The 23978-nt window shown below is 37.2% G+C and overlaps 1 protein-coding gene across 3 annotated transcripts in view; it reads left to right on the top strand.

Moving 5' to 3' along the window:
- The window catches only part of LOC110466155 (protein FAM167A-like), a 59267-nt gene that overhangs the window by 30031 nt on the left and 5258 nt on the right, over window positions 1-23978 (top strand). For all 3 annotated transcript variants that reach the window (XM_021522503.1, XM_021522501.1, XM_021522502.1), the window contains one exon: window positions 5595-5706. The gene's annotated coding sequence lies outside the window, so the exon portion shown is untranslated. The remainder of the gene's footprint in view (window positions 1-5594; window positions 5707-23978) is intronic.

Consider the following 23978-nt stretch of genomic DNA (forward strand, 5'->3'; position numbering starts at 1 on the left):
AATATTAGCTTTGATTTTAGATATTTTTGAGATATATTCTAGATGAACGGTTTGCGTTGATTTGCCGGTCATAAGAGGACAGCTATATCTTAAACAAAAGAGAGAGTAGGATTTCGGATATGACGTCATATTTTCAACAAAATGGATAATTTGATATTTCCGTTGACGTTATAGCTAGTTTCCTGATAGCATGTACTTCATTAACGAACATAATTGAGGTTATTACCGAGTGGGTTATGCTAATAAGTAACTCAAAGCTATTTTTCGTCGGATAATTTACTAGCGTATCCTGTTTGGTGCATTACTGGTGTGTTTATTAAAATTGCCTGGACAAAAATAAACGAAGGGTTTAAATGACACAAAATACAAGGCAATAAAAGTCGTATAGTCTTTCACTCCACTTTAACAATCATATCGATACTACGATAAGGAATCGGAAACATTACTCTAGTTACAGTAAATCGACAGATTTTTTCCATACGTGGATTGGATTCAAATTAATTAACAGTATTACGTTCCGGAAAAAATGTTATTTTTTAAAGAATTGCTTTCTTTAAAAGATATGTATTCCAGATGTGCGCTTTCTCGCGTGACCAGTACTAATTGCGACCCGGTAGGGGATTTGTTCTACTGTGTCCAGGCTATGACATTACAGTGGGATTACACTATAAAGTGCCCAGTGAGTAACCACGTTTTTTGACACTGTTAATATGGCTTTACATTAGTAAAAAAGGAGCCAATAAATTATTCTGAAAGCAACATGGTAATGCATGTAAAACAATTGTCAATGTGTTTTTTAAATTATCTAGAATGTACATCTGAAAAATATGAACTTCGTAAAACAATAGGTTATCTAACACACATTTATTCATTCAAGTTGATTTAATAATTAATAATAATGCGAGGTTCTTATATACCGCTTTATCACAACCTAGTTCGTAGGTCGTCTCAAAGCGGTTCACAAATTAGTATCCGTAGTTATAGTGCCTTTGCAACCGGCCAATATCTTTCTCGACTCCCTGTGGAACATATGGCCAGTGCTACCATTTCGGCGCTTAAACTAGCATTCAACATTTCTAGCACTGCCCAACCACGTGCTCAGCTGAGTAGACTGGAACAAGCTGAGTAAAGTATCTTGCTCACGAGCCCGTAGTCCTACCACTAGACTACCGTAATGATAAAAAACAACTTCCTTCCCGTGTACTCGAGAGGAACGTTTCTAATTTCTTACATATGTTTTATAAATCTTATAATAATATAAAATATACAACATTTGATATAGCGCCCTATCTAGCTAAGATAAGCCACTCTAAAGTGCTTTACAGTACATAGATATACAATTAGCATATACAGTAATCAGTACAATTGTTTGGGAGAATTCGAAGGAGCTGCCTTATCAGGCGCTAACTACTAGTACTATGCCACCTTGCTTATATCTCCAAATATTATCTATTGTACATCAGGAATTTTCTCGTAATGTTATTTCGAAAACGTGATTAAAATAACTTTTTCAAGCCTTTTTAATTCACAAAATGAAAATAAAAAGTGTAGAATGTGATATGTGTATATTTGTTTTATTATAGTCATTTATTATTTATTATGACGGACTTTCATTCCTTATACATTTCTTTCTCGTTAAGTAGTTCATCGCAGAAAGAATCATTTGTTACTAAGCCTGCCTTATATTTCTGTTTATTTTTGTTTAATACCACAGTTAATGGTAAGGCTACTTGTACTTTACTTTCATCGCCCGAGTTGTCTTCTGATAAAGGTTATGATTATCACATGTACTCGACCAGGTAGGTGCATGGTATTAATTGTACCCTACATGTAGCAGGCTGGTACCATTATGTAAATGACCAGTAAGCTGTAATCGATGATAGGTCACTATCATCACTAATCACATACTGGTGGAAATAAAATATTTATGTTTACAAGGCGAGGTATTAAACGTGACTTTCACCATAAATACATAGAGATATTGGTTACAGAACACATAGAGATATTGGTTACAGAACATAAGGGATTAAGTGTTACAGTATACTTCAGTACAGTAAGATGTTCTACACGACAGTGCTATTTAAGTTTCGACCTCTGTAACATTATATCACAATATTGAATACTTTGCTTCGCGAAAGTATGTATTACGTTTCATTCCTGTATTATTTTAAACATCAAACCTGATAAAACATCTGCGTCTTCTTTCAATCAAAATCTTACTTTACAAAATAAACCATATCAGAACACAAAATCCTTATTTCTTATTTGAAGGTAATGGAGCTCAGTGCATAATCCTTTAGTTTAAGAGTTTGAGATTCGCCACACTTAAACGGAATGCAGCTTTAATTTGCCAATAGACTTTCTACCGGGGATAACACCTGCACGTACACACAGGCGGGTCAGCTGTCCGGCAGCTCGTGTCCGGAGTACAAACAAGGACCAGTGAAGAGAATGACCTTTTCACTTCTCTGACTTTAATCAAATTGTATGTTCCCACTGACATGGATGTCTAACAATATATATCGTTTTAGTTTATTCGTAGTATGTATTGGGGAGAGATATATCATAAACTTTAGCGTTTGTTATGTGGACTTCATTTGCTTTGCTAATAAATGTTCAATTTCATCTCTCTTTACAATCCATGAAAAACAAATTGTCGTAATATATGAATGAGGATATCTTTGATCAGTTGTGCTCACAACTTCGATAGACACAAGTTTATATACAAAATTTGAATAAATTTGCAAAGAAATACACAAAGAATACGTTTGTTCTTCGTTACTCTTACATTGTCGAAATATTGGGAATAGGATAAGGAAAATGTGGAGGTGTACATGGTTGTAAAAGAAAGCCAGTTATCCAATCTAGAGAAAACTTTGCCTGGAGGGAGAGGTTTACTTGTAAATCCGTACTTAAGAGATAAGTCATACTACCGATAGGGCACCGGCTAATATTCTTATCCGGACTTTATAAATCTGCAGGTGTTCTTTATTGTACAATGACAGGGATCGGATGTACTGAGCATAAAAATGAATCGGTAATTTTGTCAATATTTTTAAAACTGGAAATACAAATATAAAAACTCTAAAACATAAGTGATCACCCGCATACAATACAGAAGAAATATCAATTCTTGTATTTCTACATCCGTCTTTTACAAACAAAATGATTTTGAACTTTAGACTTGATGTATCAATAAGCGAACGAGGCCTGGTAGGTTGGACTTAGTGCTCTAACGAGGTGACGGAGATGTCTGATCCTCTCCGCCAATAGTCCGCCAGTTGTTATAATAAAGTTCAACATCGTTTTGCATAAAGCTATGTGATTGTTGTTCATCATTTCGAGCTTCATGGGTTCAAATGAACCGAACCTAAAAGATATTAATATGATATGTATTGAACCCTATCATTCACAGACTGATAAATTTAGTCGCATATTAGTTCCTCACCTCCTTCGAAATGGGCTTGCGATAAGATTTACTTTTTTTAAGAGTAGACAGATATAAACAGTTAAAACGGAACACGGAATATATGGAAATTAAATCTAAGGTTTGTAAGAATGCCCACTATTGTTCTTAAATATATTCATTGTTTTTAAGTCAATTTCCATGGGCGATGAATTGAATTGGTTTTGAGTTGTTTTAATGAGCAAATGAAACAGATAAGATTTGGAAGTTTCAATGAGTCCAACTTGGGTATAAACCGATATATTTAACAATGTATCAGTTATATGTACATATATGGATGTGAAATACGACAATATATACGTTAATGATAATGCTATCATTGTCTGAAAAACGGATATATCGATATGTATAGCATAAAAGGAATGCCTAGGCCATGTCTCCTTGACTAACACCCTATCACCAGCCGGTATTAACAATGAAATCGAGAGAACAAGCCAACATGTTGATAACGTTATAACTTTATCACTTTGATCAGCGTCGCAGTGAACCAACACTAACATTTGGGAAATTATTGAAAATAAATAACTGATCTAAAATATTTCCAATTTTCAAATTTTTTTTTTTTTAAACAAGATAATTGAAAACACACTTTTTATAGGAAACTTAATTTTAAAAATCAGTCTAATGTAAAATGTACTTTTACAGATAATCTTCTTAGCCAATCAAATTCGTCGTAATTTCCTTGTCTGATACATGAACCTTACACCTGTGTGCTAGTGCTATCTCCATCTTGTGATTTAAATAAATACCTGAGTGTTATTATTTATATTCCGGGGTTATAACAAATGTCATCCATTAATTAAAGGGTTAATTTCCATTAATAAATATAACATGGCATTTAAAAAATGTGTGAAACCCTTTTGTGAAAGATAGTCATGCTCTATTATATTAGTAGGTGCTTCCTTAGTTCTGATTGCTGGTGATACTGTCACGTCACAGAGTGGTTGACTCTACTAGTGGACCGTCTGTCCCCGGGGTTAACCGTTATACACGGACAACTAGTTTAACTTGTATAATTTGTCGATCCTAAAAGGTATAATATAATGAAAGGTTATCTTATCAACGTTGCCTTTTCGCTGTACTCTGTAATAATATTTTTAAAAAAATCTGAAACTCTGTACGTGATTTCTTAAATAAGACTCATCAGTTTGGAAATATGCATTATCAAAGAATTATACACAAACGATACACTTAGTAACCGTATCGAAAGGTTTGATAGAGTTATAGCTTGACAAGGGACCAGTCTGTCTTTAAACGTTGCAGCACGTTACATTGTGTATAAAGTAAAGGTGTTTGATGTACAATATGTATGTATGGTTGTGATTATTTTTAGTTTGAAGCCACTGAGTTATTTATAGACAAAATGACAATATGGTACAGTTAAATGTTTACTTTGTTTGTCTTTCTGAATCAACAAACTTGATTATAAGTACCTGTTTAATTCCTGACCTCGTATTACGAGTGATTAAGTGTGTTAGAAAAACTGTAACACTCCTACAGTATTACCCCTATGTTCATACACAAATGTACGTTATTCATCTCGCTAGAGTGCTGATGGGGTACGCCACCACGACTAATGTTGTAATAAACAGTATTAAGGCTCTATAATACGATATGATTAGTGCGTTAATAGGATATATACTGACCATCACAAATATGTATCGACTCAGCCAAATATTTCAAATTGAAGAAATGATTAAGGTGGACTTGACTTTTCATAATCCGCTGGAGTATTTATTTGCTAAAATGCATTGCAAAAATAATTTCCTCTGTTACATTGATGACCACGTGTAGACTCGGTAAATATTGATAAAAATACTCACACTTCCTTCACAAGTTATTCTAATACTCATGGAAATTGTTGGGATTAATTCTCTCCCGGAGGAGTGTATATCACTGTCATGATATACCTACTGTCGCCTATTGATTTGACTAGAGAAATGTCTCCTTAGCACGTTAGGTACAGTATCGGACAAGTACACTAGAAGCCCCGGGTTCAATCCCAGGCGGAGACAACGGATCTATGGGCCTCTGTTACATCAAATCGTAATTTAACAAATATTTGGCTGAACCAATCATATGTTACTGCATGGAAGCAAAACTTAAACATCTGTTTATATTTTTGCAGGATATATCATTACCACACTAAGGAGTGTATAAGGAATCAGAGAGTGTAGATCCTTACAACAACTGCCTAACATGACCTTCACCGAACCGGAATAATCCAGTAAAACTTATAGGTGAGTTAAATCTCCATCAATGGAATAGTTCTGTATGTTAGTAAGTCAGAAGCTATAATCTAAGTGTACGTATTGTGTAACGGCTTCTGTTCTCGTATCAAAGTTAAATAACCTATGGTCAATGGGGTATTACCAGGGACACACCTTGTTTGTTTAAAATCTAGTTACAACCTGTTATGTTGTCCTTCCTTTGTCCTTTAACAGCTGACGTGTGTGGAGATTGTGGAATTGCTGACAGTAAATCCTGTCTTATCCAACACTCTGTAAGACCACAACATGGTAACACAAGTAACAGAGAACAAAGGTTTAATTTTGTAGGTATTATTATAAAATAGTTTTATAGCTGTGTGCTGAACATTACAGGATGTCAGACTACGTACGTTAAAAAGGACAGATTTAGGAGTAAATGTTGTGTACCAAACAAAGTGTATCTTCCATTTTCAATAGCAATTTGCTTTACGCTTAAATTCAAGACAATACCAGACCTATCCCCTTCCCACCTCCGCCCCAATCCCCGATAGTGTTGGGCTAACATCTTCCTCTGCAGTCGTGTTGATGCAATACACATGGAATCAAAATGTTTTCATCTTTTGGAATTCCAGTTGTAAGTCTGACATAATATACATATCTAAACTATCAGTTTGCTCTGTGTCGGAATTGTCCAGGTGATTTGTAGAGATAGCGCTATCTGCAGTCTGCCATAGTGCTCTGTTTGGCTTGGTATTAGACACAGTGTATTGGCGTCTGTGCACAAATACAAATATTTACATCTCTCTCTTCTTCAGCTTAATAAACTTTGTCTGCGTACAAATTAGCGTATACGTAATGAAAAAAAGGCCTTGTGGATTGATATATGTTTCAAATATGGCACCGTTCACGCTTCAGCGCGATAACTGTTCGATGACAGCCATTGTTTGGTTCCTTCAACATCTAGAACCATGGAACATAGTTTGTATCCATTATTTCTGATGATGCTGACTAACTTCTTATTCCATGGATGCACATTCAAAATTCCTTGACGGTAAATCAAACAATGGCGGCTTCCTTTTGCGACGTTCGACCACAACTCTACCAGAACAGTGTGCCAATGCGTGTACATAACGACCGTTATTAATGAATAAATATGTTGGAAGTGCTACTAATATTACGTAATTAAAAATTCACAAGCGATGAAAAGAAGAAAATAGTGTTGCTCACTGCGTATTTTCTAAATATACCAATAAACCGATGAACATTCACTGGAACTATATCATCCGTGGTTACCATTGTAGCACCCCGCTTCGAATGTGTTTTTTCTTGTATAGCATTTGGACATAATTTATAATGTAAATATAAGGATTGGTCGTTATTTTGACGGCGTATACGGTAGTATGAACGCAGTTGGCAACGAACATTTGCTTTATGGAGCGCTCACGCGCACCATAGAATATGTGTGTTGCCAACTGCGTTCATACTACCATATCGCCGACAAAATGCAGGTCTATCCTTAAATAAACGGCACACCAAAAGGAATAAGCTGCAACCTCTACAGAGGACACTAACTTAAGAGGTGCGCTTAGTTCAAAAGTAAGAGGCGCGCTTAGTTCAGAAGTAAGAGTACGCTTAGTTCAGAAGTAAGAGTACGCTTAGTTCAGAAGTAAGAGTACGCTTAGTTCAGAAGTAAGAGTAAGCTTTGTTCAGTAGTAAGAGTAAACGTAGTTCAGAAGTAAGAGTACACTTTGTTTAGAAGTAAGAGTACGCTTTGTTCAGAGGTAAGAGTGCGCGTAGTTCAGAAGTAAGAGTACACTTTGTTCAGAAGTAAGAGTACACTTTGTTCAGAAGTAAGAGTACACTTTGTTCAGAAGTAAGAGTACACTTTGTTCAGAAGTAAGAGTGCGCGTAGTTCAGAAATAAGAGTACACTTTGTTTAGAAGTAGGAGTACGCTTGGTTCAGAAGTAAGAGTACGCTTAGTTCAGAAGTAAGAGTACACTTTGTTTAGAAGTAGGAGTACGCTTAGTTCAGAAGTAAGAGTGCGCTTAGTTCAGAAGTAAGTGTACACTTTGTTCAGAAGTAAGAGTACACTTTGTTCAGAAGTAGGAGTACGCTTAGTTCAGAAATAAGAGTACACTTTGTTTAGACGTAAGAGTACACTTTGTTCAGAAGTAGGAGTACGCTTAGTTCAGAAATAAGAGTACACTTTGTTTAGAAGTAGGAGTACGCTTAGTTCAGAAGTAGGAGTACGCTTAGTTCAGAAGTAGGAGTACGCTTAGTTCAGAAGTAAGAGAAGGCTACGACAGATTACGGTTAACCAGATTAAACGACTATTAGGATTGCTTCAGGATTTTGGAGCCTGGTGACTTAAAAAGTTGAAAGAAGAGAATTCCCTCCAGTGTTTGAGTGTAGGGAAGGATTCGGTTTAGTCATTGATTTCTTATCCTGCAATAACAATTTGAAGTGCAGAACTTACATGCATGGGACCTACAACGTGTTTGGGTGGTACATCTAACAACAACAACAACAAAATAATATTGAGAAACTCTGTTACTGACAAAACGTTCATGGCGCTAGAACAGAAGGACTCAATTACCATAATGTGCCCCGATAATTGTCCATAAATTATATTGGTATCAAATGTCAAAGGCTGGAACACTTACGCGACATCAAATTGATTCGATGTTATTTTACAAACATAAAACTCGCCCACAGACTCGTGTCCTGTATTTGTAATTATAGTTAAAAATTATTCCGGACTTCCCATGTCGTTTCGACGTTTAGTGTCAACCCATCAAATCAGAATCATTGAAACGGTTGTCAAAAATGACAGTGACTTATCTAAATCTAGTAAAGCTTCCATATTTGATTTGAGTGTAAACGGTTAAGATAATTCACCTCTCAAAATGAAAAGTATTAGAACTTTGAATAAACATGCTTAGTTTCAAAAATAGTTTGACAGATTCCACCATTTTTAAAACAAAATAATATATTGGTTTTCTATGATTTGTATAGAAAGATCTGAGATAGAGTTGCTCTAATTAGGAGAACGTTTAACATTTGTCCTTTTACTTCAGTTAAAAGTGCATAAAATACATTTATCAACACCGCGTCACTAACACACTGTACACGTAACGTTTTGTTCCCTAAATAACACATTTCTGCAAGTCATTTTTGAAAATTTGTAGAAAGGAAATCATAACAAAAAGTTTCCTTTGTATTTTATGACCATGCATAATCATAGTGGCTTTTAGTGAGGATAAATGACCCATGTTCGGCCGAACGTCGAAAATTATTATGTGAGCGGTATCGTTAAAGGCCAACTTCACTTTCAGAACTAAATTGCAGAGCTGTTGCGTTTTGAAAATTAATGAACCGTACAATCTTTTGTACTACTATTTGTATACAATTTGTTTTTCAAGGAAGTTAAATATGATTAATATCGCAACAGCGATGGGAATATATAGTGAAAGTTTAATGATATCGTCTTTTCCCCTTTGAGGTATGAGCTACCTTAGTAAAATAATTCACACAAAATGTCGACCAATTCATCTATTTAGAATAAGAGTTGCAAGCTCAATGAAGCGTAAGATAGTGCGATACCGAAATAACCAAAAAAATATGCAGAGTTTAAGATTTTCAAACGTTGTGGTCTCTTTAAAACCATATACGGCAGGTGACTAAGAAATTTAACGGTCGACAGAAAGTATATAGATTCAGAAAACGCAAATGGATTTTGTTTAACAAGATACGGCACCATACTCATGCTATGTACATCTATCTGCAGTTGGGTTTTGTCAAGTACCAGAAAAACAAAAAATAGAAAACTGGTCATATTGACTTCTACATCTTGATTATAATTGCAGCCGTTCATCTTTGGACGTTGTTTTCTGACTAGGAGAAAGCTAAAATTAGACATGGCTGAGGTAGAATTGCTGACTACTGCTAGTTTGCTGGCGGTGTACGCACTTTTCCAGTTCTTTTTTCTATTTCTTTGGTATATGACTAATACCTATTCGTTGTTTTTGGAGATTGCGTCATGAATATTTAGCGTTTACTCTGCCAGAAGGCTCATAACTTTAACACCAAAATTCCACACGTATTACTCAATAATCTTCTAGTATTGGATCCTATAATATGCTTTTCTCTTCACAAACACATCTACATTTCGTTTTACTAATCATTAACTGTGTTTCAGTTCGGAAGCATAAAATCAGTTTGTCTAATTTCAGAAGTCGTTCCAGAAAGCAATTAAAATTTCTTACATAATTCGAAGGAAAGATAAAATAGGAGAATGGGAGGTAAATATGTGGAGTGCATCTCCAACCGTCGAATATTAACAGTCGACCATGAGTGTCAATAAACATATTGTAGAATTTTAAGGGAGGGTAAAAAATGGTAAAGAAGTTTAGTAGCTCCTCCGATCATGAATCATGCAGATTTTGGTAAATGGTTCATGTGAATCATTGTTGGATTTTTAACTGAGAGTGATTCACGTGTTTCGCGGCTGGTATGTTTGAACACAGAAGGTGGAGGGGAAGGATCTAGGGAGGGCGTAATGGGGACTACTACTGAGTGATTCACGAGTTCGCTGTTTTATACACGGTGGGCGATAGGGGAGGAGGATGCTGGGAGGACATTTGGGGACTTATTACCAACGCCCTTCGTTGTCATAATATTATGATTACATCATCTACAATTTAATAATCAAAAACCTCATAAGATACCAAACCAAATATTTGATTTTTCAGAACTCTCTTACTCACATTGTTTACGATATTATCAAAAGCACTTAACTTTATAACTTGTAGGGGATTCGAGTAACTGTCCGCTTCGAAAGCTATTGGGTATGTGTTAGAAAAAAGTTAATGTTGTATACTTAATTCATCATTCGATTACATATACAATGTTTGGTGCTAAACGGGGCTTATCAGGGATTAGCTTATCCTGCATTCTAACTATCTTCTGGTCGTAAGTTGAGCGTTCGCCCCTGTGATGAAGGCTTTGGCTTCTGTCACCTGGCCGAGACATACCAGAGTCTGTAAAACGCTCAGCAATTTAGGAGCGGGAAGACTGGTTCGCCCGTTGTCAGTATAATGTAACCAGGTGGGATGTCCTGCTGGGTGTCTTCGGCAGTATGTTTCAGTGAGGTGCACTATGAAGTCGGCATCAGTTTCGCACTATGATAAGGAGACAAACACGAGCATATCGCAGCTTCACAAAACACTCACGCATACACTACACGCATGCATCTTGCACACCGGGAAGGCCGTCCTTAAATGACCATAGCTGTTGATAGGACGTTAAACAATACTAACCAAAACCAATCTAACATTCTACTTGTAACGTAGAGCCGAAGCTAGTATACGTATAAACGTGCTATATAAAGGCCTAGATAAATACTATATAAATGAGCGGATAGGTTCTATGAATTTGTCATTATATACATTATTTTTGTATGATGATAACAAACGTTGTATAATGTGCGTATCTGAGGAAACTCAATAAAAGTTTAAACTTGTAATGAAGTGGAGTTGTCATACTACCGTGACCATGTGAGGACATTTCAGTATGATGGCAGTCCGAACTACCTCCTGATATTATCCAAGCCTCTGTATACAGAAACCGTCGTCATGGTGATGTTAGTAGTTGTGATAAATGAAAACCGTAATAAACAGCCACACACTTGTTCAAAATACTAGGTAAATAATAACTGAATATAGGATTTAACTATTATGTGCAAGTATGAACTAAAGATAACCATTTAGAGAATGCATTTGTGAAAATAATGTTCACAACAACAGAGTGTCGCAAAGAAAAGATTCACCTTACAATAACTACTAGTACCAGGAGGATAAGACCAGATGTTCCGGAACAGTATGCGTCGTCTGAGTTTCCTCGACGACCACTCGTTCTGTAAATCTAGGTCATATCTGACTATTGTTACGGCTTTAAAAACGTTAATTGTGCTTCGGGAAAATTAGATGTGTTTAATTTGTTAAGGGGTGGCCATGGGTTTAGTATATACCATCATTGGAGTGACTATTTTGTTTACCCAGACCAGATTCTCAAACTCTTAAAACGTCTGTTATACTTTACACAGCATGCATACATCCTAACATAGCTACTGCGACCTACAAGGTCCATGTAAGTAAGTCTACCAGTAATTTATCTCCACAGTTTTGTCCTAACTCTTGAAATGGCATAACAAACAAGTAGACGACAGCAAGTCATTGATACAAGGGCGTATTATGTATCGTCTACAGCAATACTACAACAGTGTGTATGTTAACATCAGTAACACACATGTCTACTAACAAACAAGTAGACGACAGCAAGTCATTGATACAAGGGAGCATTATGTATCGTCTACAGCAATACTACAACAGTGTGGATGCAAACAAACCAACAAACCCGAGACGTAATGTGGTATTGCGTGTTTACCATTCACCACACGACTTGTTTCCATGTACGCCTTGTGCAGTGTAATTTCCCACGACACCGGGAACATTATATTACTTTTATTTATTTGATACTTTTTTTCGATTGAATCATTAATTGCTTACATCATAAGAGAGATATGAACGTTATTGGTTATTCCATATTTTAAACTGGATATGTTTTTGTAATATGAAATAGTTTTAATATTTTATGTAACCTTCTGACTGCTTCGGCATTATTGGTAACCTGATATAATAAACTGGATGTATGTTTCTCTGTTTTGAGGTTAATAAACAGGTACTAGATTAAATACATGTATATCTGTTTAGTTTGATTTCTAGATTAAATGTCGTCACTCTATTTGAAGCAGAAGTATACGCTACACATTACCCGCCTGCAAAGTAAGTCCTAACCCGTAATATATCTTATATTGTCTGCATAACACTACTCATCATTACCATATAATTATTTTCATTATTCCCAAAATCTATAACCGAACAACAATTGTCATGATGTAAAATGGTGTTAAAAAATGCATTCGTGTTTCGCATCGTCGACTTGATCGTTAGACAAGATGCGTTCCAGCTATAAAGGAGTTCTGAATACCGGGCTAATACAGCGGCATCTTGTGATATCAAAGTGAGAAATACTGTATTTTAATGACATAGTGAGAAATACTGTATTTGATGGCATTGTGAGAAACACGTGAGAAACACTGTATTTGAATGACAGTGAGAAATACTGTATTTTAATGACATAGTGAGAAATACTGTATTTGATGGCATTGTGAGAAACACGTGAGAAACACTGTATTTGAATGACAGTGAGAAATACTGTATTTTAATGACAAAGTGAGAAATACTGTATTTTAATGACAAAGTGAGAATTACTGTATTTTGATGACATAGTGAGAAATACTGTATTTTGATGACATAGTGAGAAACACTGTATTTTAATGACCGTGAGAAATACTGTATTTTAATGACAAAGTGAGAAATACTTATTTTAATGATATATACCGATGACGAAGCACTATTTAGTAGCAGAGCATCTTTAATTCTGTACTCAAAATTTTATCTCACGATCAACTTATTTGAAAAAAAACCTGTTCTATAAGTTTTCTTTAGACTCTGAGATATTTCCAACTGCTGTAGGAAAATTCTCAGATTGTTCAAAATTACTTTCTCGTATCACGTTCAGAAATAATCTTACCACATTTACCAGCAACTATTGACACCGGACCTGCACGTTTCCCACACGTCGGTCAAAGCTATTAAAAAGGTTAGTAAAGGATATGTTTCTATTTTAATCGATAAACAAATTGTGTGACATAATTCTGTGAAGTAAGTGTTACAACAGTACACCAATAACTACAAGATCTTTGCAGCTCTTCATATTTAAATCTAACTAAATTTTATGTAGGGAATTAGGGAGATATCTAACGCATTGACGATTTTCGTGATTATAAAATCAACTTGTTTTAAGAATATGACAACGTCTTCAAAACATTTTCGAAGCGAATATTTTCACATCTTTCTACATTCGTATACTTTCTCATGTCATGGTGTTTAGATAAACTCCAGATACATTAAAAAATGTCACTCGGAAATTGCACGGTGATTAGAGGCTTGTTGCTATAACGATTCATTGTCTGTTTTATTTAAAATATAATAACTCGAAATATTGATCAGCTTGTTAAAAAGAGTAATGGAACTGTCACCGGAAAATAGCCTCCTTTTTAACATATTTTTCAAAAATCACCCCAGCAAGCGGGTTTGCGTGGATGTCCATTTAAATAACTTCTCGATCGAGATTGTGCGTCCGTGCATCAGACATATCAGATAGTACTAGGTATTTTCCCCCCGGTTTATAATGCATTGTGTATACATGGCCGGTTCCTGTAACTGTATGTTTGTGTGGTCTGTTATACTTGCACAAGTAATCGCTGTCACAGACTTGATATCAACTTCAACATAGACGGAAATACTTGCTAATTGACGTCCATAATCCAAGTCCATTTTGGGCTTGACGCTAACCTATAAATAGATTTCACAATTAGCCACTGTTCTCATCACAGTAAAATTGTCGATAGAAACATGTATCTACTTATGCAAATTAAGCCCCTTTCATTTTGACCTGTCTAAATAATTACAAATGTATGTAAATTAGGCTGTTAAATAAAATACTTGCTTTCAGAATAACTCTAACCCACTACGTTATGACATCTGATATGTAAGCATCATATATATTTGGTAACTTCATTAATTTATTCCATTTGACAATGATAATAATTTATCCAGTGACATCTTAATTAACCTACCAGAGAAGATAAAATCATATTGGAAAAGGTCAGCTGGATTGCTCCGTATATAAACATACTATAAAGGTAATTTGTGCTCAGCAACCCATTGAATGAGCAGCGCTCACATGCAGATATAACTTTGTGTTACCTCTTCCTACGGTGAAAAAACAGGAGTCCTGGTTCTCGGTCAGTAAGTACAGTAGATATATTTCGCTGTTTGTAAATGTTTAATGTTTTCGTCAAACCAGAGCAAATATATTGTCACACGTCCACATTTGTATATTGCAAAATTGCCAAACACGAAAGTTTCGAGAATTCACTGATGCAAAGTTTCCATTTTTACAGTATAATATACGATGTGCTGTATAGCCCTTTTTGAGAAGTATACTAGAAGACGATCACAGATCCTTAAATATTTATGTATGGACAGTATTTAAACATCGAATATAAAAGCTGTTCTTGTCCCATTTGCAAATCGTAATCTTCACGAGTAAGTCAGGCTATCGCGCAAATTATCATTTAAGGTGTGTGATATAAGTAAAGGTTGTAATTTTAGTTTATGTTAACCATATATGTTGGTCTCTAAAACAGGAATTTGAGTATGAAACATTCAATTTAATATTTTATTTTCCATGAGTATTTCCGCTTATGTTGTGTTACGGACAGTCCTTCGGAGAAACTCGTCCCAACTGAATACGGTAGTTTTACACTGCTGTAATCATTAACTTTCTATCTATCGTTTGATGTTACTGCTTCATGAACTTCGGCAAAATAAGCAACATTTGAATATTTATGCAATGATGAGTATGACTATGTTCCCTCTTTGCTTGACAAAGGAAACAGACGTTTTCAAAAGTTCCCAAAATAAGTTTTCAATAAATGTTTTATGTTAAAAACAAAGTTAATCTTTAAACTTGTATAACTGACTCTCGAGTCAACTGTTTGTTCTAATGAACACTCTCTACAATTGTATGCTCAACGTTCACCCTCATGTTTTCGTTCTATAACTCGAGCAAACTGATCATTATGGCAAACATCCGAACACAGTGAATTACTAAAACAACTCTGGGTCTGAGACGTCCAATTAGATGTCCCTGACTGGGTATAAAGCCTGTGATCGGGCAGTGATCGGGCAGTGATCTTACAGTGATCGGGCAGTGATCTTACAGTGATCGGGCAGTGATCGTACATTCGTAATCACCATTTTCTTTTTACACTTCGGGCTTAGCATCAACTAAGAAAGAACTCCATCACGGTAAATTAAATTAAAAGTTTTTAGACATTCGCGTGAATTATATTTTACTACGCCGTTATTGGCGGGGTCCCGTACTCCCCTGATTTATCATAACTGTGTCTGCCCATACGAGAACACACGCGCACGTTATTGGTAATTCCCTCACTGAGTAGTGAGTAGCACTTGAGTTTGTGACAATAAATTACTGTCAATTAATTTTCACTGGGTATAGATAGCCTTCGAATATACCATTCCTTCTGTTGAGAAGTCAGCCTATTTCTATTGTTATTTTTTATATTTAAAACACAGTGGGATGCTTTTGTCTAAAAAACAGTTATTTACTACAGTTGTCTTTTTGAAAAGATTTATACAAAGGCATTCATAATACTTGTTTCCAAATTCAACGTAATAATGTATGGATAGGCTAGGGAGTAAAATCTATTTCACCAAGTCCTGTTGTCCCACTAGCTTACCAACCCTAATGTATTGGTCCTATTTTCTAGCCACCTAAGTAGTTATCCTACTACTCAGCAATCCTAAGTACTGGTCCAGTTGTCTCATTATCCACCCATCACTAGTCCAGTTGTCTCATTATCCACCCATCACTAGTCCAGTTGTCTCATTATCCACCCGCTGGATCACAAACTGGGCAGAAAGTGGTGTTCAACATCAAAGTGGCGAAATTATCTACCAGAAACAAGGGTTGTGTAAGAAATGGGAACGAGGTAGCGAAATTATCTACCAGAAACAAGGGTTGTATAAGAAATGGGAACGAGGTAGCTACATTATCTATTTGGAACGTGTAAATAACAATTTAGTTTGCTTGAATACTTATTATTTAAAAACGACGCTTTGGCAGAGACTATACGATCTATTTGACACCTGTTTGGGCCATTGTGCTATAGCCAATGACTGTGGGAGATTAGGGCTGTGTATGTAATGACCTCGTGAGAGTGGATTTGTTAGGAAGGGGTAAAGGGTCTTCTATTTTAAATCGGTTTTATGAGTCTGTTGTCAACATTTCTAAACCAAAACCTGAAACGAAGAGCAAATTAAAATACGAGTGTACGGTAATTCTCCCTTAACAACCGATCACAGTATTTAGCAGACCCTTTACAACTTTCCATAATGACACCTTCTCCTGAAGGGACTGAGCTATTATGGTTTTGCTCCAAGCTGTACGGTACCTATCAATGAACTGAAACCTCCTCCAGAGGGAAACCTGCTGCTTAAGTCTTGCTTCAAGGAGTTGTTATAGTGCCTACCTATTCATAACCTCTCCAGAGAGAATTGCTGTGGTAAAGAACTGCTCAAAAGAATACAGCACTAGAATATGTAGATAATCAGTATCAGAGAAATCCTATACTAGCACTCTTTCTTCGGGAGAAGGTAGTAAATAAGTAAGAGAGTATTACGTCCAAGTTCATTGGGTTACATAAGAATGCACGAAATACATTTTCATAAATTTGACAGCCGTATAATATTGATGACATTCTCATTTTTAAACCTCAGATCAAGATTGACATTCAAATTGGCAATCTTTACCCAGATTTTGCGTTCCCGTTCCTGATAGGAACGACGTGATCAAGTACGTCATAGTACAGAACAATATAGACAAACACTTTTGCAAATGCCAAGAAAAACAAAGCGTTGATAATGTAGCTCAAAAACGTACTAAAATCAACACGAGTGTTGATTATAGTACCTATATAAAGAACCATTGGTCAAGTTATGTGTTTGTTGTGTGATGTGCCTAACGCCAACCTGTCGTACAGGTGAAATACAAGGTAATGTCACTTCAACAAGTTCTTTAGATACAAACTAATCGTTTCTTTACGTTTGCACTTCATTAAATGAACGCGGGGAGCGATGCAAAATCAATATTTGGTATCCAAAGATGTAAAATACATACAGGTATCACGGGCCAATCAAGGAGTATATTTTGAACAACGCAGTAACAAGGAATATATATGTGATCTTCGTCCAAAACCACTCCACGGGTACCATTACAATGCAACAGGTGTTAATCGTTTACCCGAACTTTGAAAAACTACTTCAGTTTATCTCCCAGTGTGAAGCAGGCGTACGTAACTCCAGTGGGAATGTTAAATGGGACAGTTGATCAAACGAACTGATGTCTAGGGACATGTTCGGACCTTAAACTGACCACCCCCTGTCAATAATCTGTACATGTACATCGTAACATGTTTTGGTTAGGTTTTGTGACCTTGCAACAAATTTGGTCCAAGTACAGGAAATTCTTTTCGGGGAGTATACCCTTTGCTTGTTATAAACATCTAAGGTTCGAAAGGTGAACAAAACAGCTTCTTATATGCCAGTCATGAGTATTAGGTTAATAAAACAGCATGCATAGAATGCTACTTAAATCCCCTTCGTTTTCCAATCTTAGTTTTATGGAAATCGACATGCATTTTCACATGATTATACAAAAACGCTGGTTTGTTGGTGTTAAATGTAGAAGTTCAACCCATAAGTTTAATTTATAGCTGTCGGTGTATATAATATATTTATCAACTTGTCTAAAACGATTCAATGGATATGTAAAGAAACCATCATCATAGGGAGATACAATTGTCCACTGTCTGCTCGTCCTCACATTAAGTGCGGGACTACCGGACGTTCAAGGACTTAAGATATAATAACATAAATATGGATGGATATCCACTGATGTAGAAAATAAGATACGTAATTTGTAGATTGAAGACTTGAACGGTCAATCATATTTGGATTTAAATTACCACAATATGTGTATAAATTGTTGTTTGTGGTCAAGCTTGACCAGTGATTTACTGACCGAAACAAATATCATCGCGCATGTAGGTAGACGTACATCACGTACAATGTCCGAACACGCCAGACTTACAATCATTTTATTGTGACAAACATTTAAGCTGATGTGTCGAGTAACATAGTTTAGTTAGCACAGCGTACGAGTATTACACAGACCAAACTTTTATTGGCGCCGTATAATATCAAACCCCTAGGATACGAATTTTAATGTATACAATTCCACAGTAGCGTAAACTGGACATACAAACTGTACTCTACGGGTTTGGAATTGTGTGTTTCCATCATTCAAGGAGAGTTACCCTTTCCAGTGTGTACTCTTGTGTAAAATTACAAAAGGACAATAGCTGACGGAGTGTTTATTTTAATTTCTGTGTGACATCTCCAGTTTTCCTACTACAGACTATATATACATTCTGTATACAGGACATACGAATATCAATGTGTTCTATAGACAGAAATTAAAACAACAACGCAGCATTTAAAATATTGTTTGCAAAGACGCGGCATTGTCAAGTTCAGGATATTCCGAAGATGTGTTTCGTGTGTCTGCTCACATGCGTATTTCATCGGGGATAAAGAAACTGGGGAGGGATCCAGAATGCGTCTCCTGTTAGGGATTTTGTCTGTTATGATCCGTTACCATGACATCCTAATAAAGCACCCTTTCCTTATCGCTTTGCCTTGTATGACTCGTATCTCTATCAGCCACAGTGTATTGGTAAGCTGTATTGTATGACAAATATATAATACTAAGGTTTCTATACATCATTGTCATTGTTTTTACCGAAATATCTAACATTCGTTCTTAGCAAATTAGCCAAAGTGGTTCAATTGTGTGACAAATACATTGCTGATGGCTTGATAGTGGGACAACACTATTACTGGTGACTGGGTATTAGGACAACGCTATTACTGGTGACTGGGTATTAGGACAACACTATTACTGGTGGTTGGGTATTAGGACAACGCTATTACTGGTGACTGGGTATTAGGACAACACTATTATTGGAGGTTTGAGAGAGTAGCCAAAGTGGTTCAATTGTGTGACAAATACATTGCTGATGGCTTGATAGTGGGACAACACTTTTACTGGTGACTGGGTATTAGGACAACGCTATTACCGGTGACTGGGTATTAGGACAACACTATTATTGGAGGTTTGAGAGAGTAGCCAAAGTGGTTCAATTGTGTGACAAATACATTGCTGATGGCTTGATAGTGGGACAACACTTTTACTGGTGACTGGGTATTAGGACAACGCTACTACTGGTGACTGGGTATTAGGACAACACTATTATTGGAGGTTTGAGAGAGTAGCCAAAGTGGTTCAATTGTGTGACAAATACATTGCTGATGGCTTGATAGTGGGACAACACTATTACTGGCGACTGGGTATTAGGACAACGCTATTACTGGTGACTTGGTATTAGGACAACACTATTACTGGTGGCTGGGTGTTAGGACAACACTATTACTGGTGGCTGGGGATTAGGACACCGCTATTACTGGTGGCTGGGTATTGGGACAACGCTATTACTGGTGGCTGGGTATTAGGACAGCACTATTAATGGTGGCTGGGTATTAAGACAACACTATTACTGGTGGCTGGGTGTTAGGACAGCACAATTACTGGTGTCTGGATATTAGGACAACACTATTACTGATGGCTAGGTATTAGGACAACACTATAACTGGTGGCTGGGTATTAGGACAACGCTATTACTGGTCGCTGGGTATTAGGACAGCACTATTACTGGTGGCTGGGTATTGGGACAACACTATTACTGGTGGCTGGTTATTAAGACAACACTATTACTGGAGTCTGGGTATTAGGACAGCACTATTGCTGGTGGCTGGGTATTAGGACAACACTTTTACTGGTGGCTGGGTATTAGGAACAATTACTGGTGTCTGGATATTAGTACAACACTATTACTGATGGCTAGGTATTAGGACAACCCTATAACTGGTGGCTGGGTATTAGGACAACACTTTTACTGGTTAGGACAACACTATTACTGGTGGCTGGGGGTTAGGACAGCACAATTACTGGTGTCTGGGTATTAGGACAACACTATTACTGGTGGCTGGGTATTAAGACAACACTATTACTGGAGTCTGGGTATTAGGACAACACTATTACTGGTGGCTGGGTATTAGGACAACACTATTACTGGTGGCTGGGTATTAGGACAACACTATTACTGGTGGCTGGGTATTAGGACAACACTATTACTGGTGGCTGGGTATTAGGACAACACTATTACTGGTGGCTGGGTATTAGGACAACACTATTACTGGTGGCTGGGTATTAGGACAACACTATTACTGGTGGCTGGGTATTAGGACAACACTATTACTGGTGGCTGGGTATTAGGACAACACTATTACTGGTGGCTGGGTATTAGGACAACACTATTACTGGTGGCTGGGTATTAGGACAACACTATTACTGGTGGCTGGGTATTAGGACAACACTATTACTGGTGGCTGGGTATTAGGACAACACTATTACTGGTGGCTGGGTATTAGGACAACACTATTACTGGTGGCTGGGTATTAGGACAACACTATTACTGGTGGCTGGGTATTAGGACAACACTATTACTGGTGGCTGGGTATTAGGACAACACTATTACTGGTGGCTGGGTATTAGGACAACACTATTACTGGTGGCTGGGTATTAGGACAACACTATTACTGGTGGCTGGGTATTAGGACAACACTATTACTGGTGGCTGGGTATTAGGACAACACTATTACTGGTGGCTGGGTATTAGGACAACACTATTACTGGTGGCTGGGTATTAGGACAACACTATTACTGGTGGCTGGGTATTAGGACAACACTATTACTGGTGGCTGGGTATTAGGACAACACTATTACTGGTGGCTGGGTATTAGGACAACACTATTACTGGTGGCTGGGTATTAGGACAACACTATTACTGGTGGCTGGGTATTAGGACAACACTATTACTGGTGGCTGGGTATTAGGACAACACTATTACTGGTGGCTGGGTATTAGGACAACACTATTACTGGTGGCTGGGTATTAGGACAACACTATTACTGGTGGCTGGGTATTAGGACAACACTATTACTGGTGGCTGGGTATTAGGACAACACTATTACTGGTGGCTGGGTATTAGGACAACACTATTACTGGTGGCTGGGTATTAGGACAACACTATTACTGGTGGCTGGGTATTAGGACAACACTATTACTGGTGGCTGGGTATTAGGACAACACTATTACTGGTGGCTGGGTATTAGGACAACACTATTACTGGTGGCTGGGTATTAGGACAACACTATTACTGGTGGCTGGGTATTAGGACAACACTATTACTGGTGGCTGGGTATTAGGACAACACTATTACTGGTGGCTGGGTATTAGGACAACACTATTACTGGTGGCTGGGTATTAGGACAACACTATTACTGGTGGCTGGGTATTAGGACAACACTATTACTGGTGGCTGGGTATTAGGACAACACTATTACTGGTGGCTGGGTATTAGGACAACACTATTACTGGTGGCTGGGTATTAGGACAACACTATTACTGGTGGCTGGGTATTAGGACAACACTATTACTGGTGGCTGGGTATTAGGACAACACTATTACTGGTGGCTGGGTATTAGGACAACACTATTACTGGTGGCTGGGTATTAGGACAACACTATTACTGGTGGCTGGGTATTAGGACAACACTATTACTGGTGGCTGGGTATTAGGACAACACTATTACTGGTGGCTGGGTATTAGGACAACACTATTACTGGTGGCTGGGTATTAGGACAACACTATTACTGGTGGCTGGGTATTAGGACAACACTATTACTGGTGGCTGGGTATTAGGACAACACTATTACTGGTGGCTGGGTTTCAGGACAACACTATTACCGGTGGCTAGGTATTAGGACAACACTATTACTGGTGGCTGGGTATTAGGACAACGCTATTACTGGTGACTTGGTATTAGGACAACGCTATTACTGGTGACTGGGTATTAGGACAACACTATTATTGGAGGTTTGAGAGAGGCACAAGCAGTGAAGTGGTTTCTGGACGAATGCTCGAATTTTCTCTGTCCAATAAACTTTGACTAAACACAACAGTTACCATTTGAACAATCGGAAGCCTCCTGGCTTTGTAAAGTGCACGGTTAAACAGATAATAACAATCCCAAGCTTAGATCTCACCTGATGAGTGCTACGTTAATACCACGGGCGATAAGCTTTATAACAGATTCGTTAAAGTCTGTAGATAATGGATACAATCAATAGATCAGGAAGGTTTATAACCTCTATCGGCTTTGATTGACCGTAACAATTTATTTATCAGCCTTTGATGAACACGGATGACCATCATCGCCAAGTAGAATTTGTCCCTGAGGCTCAAATCTCGGCATGTGGTCTTGAACGGGAAGAGGAAATCTGCCGCACGCGAAGTCACTCTATGCTGGGATTAAGTCAAATCTCGCAAAAGGATCATGTGATAGAAACTAATGTATCTCTGTCCCGCCATGAGGTACACAAATAATACTTTAAGTGTCAAATATTCCCCCTAACCATTTCTCTCATTTTAATATTACTTTCTTGTTGTGTGCAGGAACCTGACAATTTGTTACAGTTTAGCTGAGTATGGTTTTGTTTAACGTCCTATTAACAGCTAACGTTATTTAAGGACGTGCCTCCATGTGTGTAGTGTATGCGTGCTTGAGTGTGTGAGGAAACAGGGTATGTTGGTGTGCTTGCCTCCTTGTAATAACGCGGATCTGATGTCGATACCATGCCGAAGGCACCCAGCACAGCATTCCGCCCGGTCACATTATACTGACAATGGTTGAACCACTTGTTGTCATTCCCCTAAATGCTCAACGTTAAGCAGGGAATAACAACTACCATTTTTAAGGACTTTGTTATGTCCCAGCTTGGGGACAGAGCCCATTGCCTTCCTCATCTGGGCGAACGCTCAACATTAAGGCAAAAAGTGAGGTGTTGCCAAGCAAAGCGCTAGGAAATAAAGGTAGTTAGTTGTATAAAGAAAGATAAAGATCCCAAATAGGGCAATAGAGGACATTTAAGAGGCTCATATCAACTTTCAATAAATATGGAACTCGTTTATACAATCATTGGGGGTATAAATATGAGGGTTTGGGGAAGCATTATCCCAACTTCTGATTTTATAAAATTCAACGAGAACTATTTTTTGTCATAGAACAGGAATAAATATTTAATTTGCATTGCATATTCTTTCTTGTTTTGTATTATTTACTTAACTTTAAAAAAAAATGTGTTTTTAAACAAAACTGTAAGTGAGGAGTAAACCTCTTTCGTAGCTATGCCGTATTTAAACCTACCGAGTCCATACAAAGAGTGCACATCTAAAGTAGTGTGTGTAACGTTAGGAGAGATATACATTGTGTAAGTCGGTCGGTAACTTATATTTGAATGTTAGCTGTATATAGATCTGTATCTATTTATGATGTCTGGGGATATTCGTG

This window comes from Mizuhopecten yessoensis, unplaced genomic scaffold (genome assembly GCF_002113885.1).
Source record: "Mizuhopecten yessoensis strain PY_sf001 unplaced genomic scaffold, ASM211388v2 scaffold11121, whole genome shotgun sequence".
Lineage (NCBI taxonomy): Eukaryota > Metazoa > Mollusca > Bivalvia > Pectinida > Pectinidae > Mizuhopecten > Mizuhopecten yessoensis.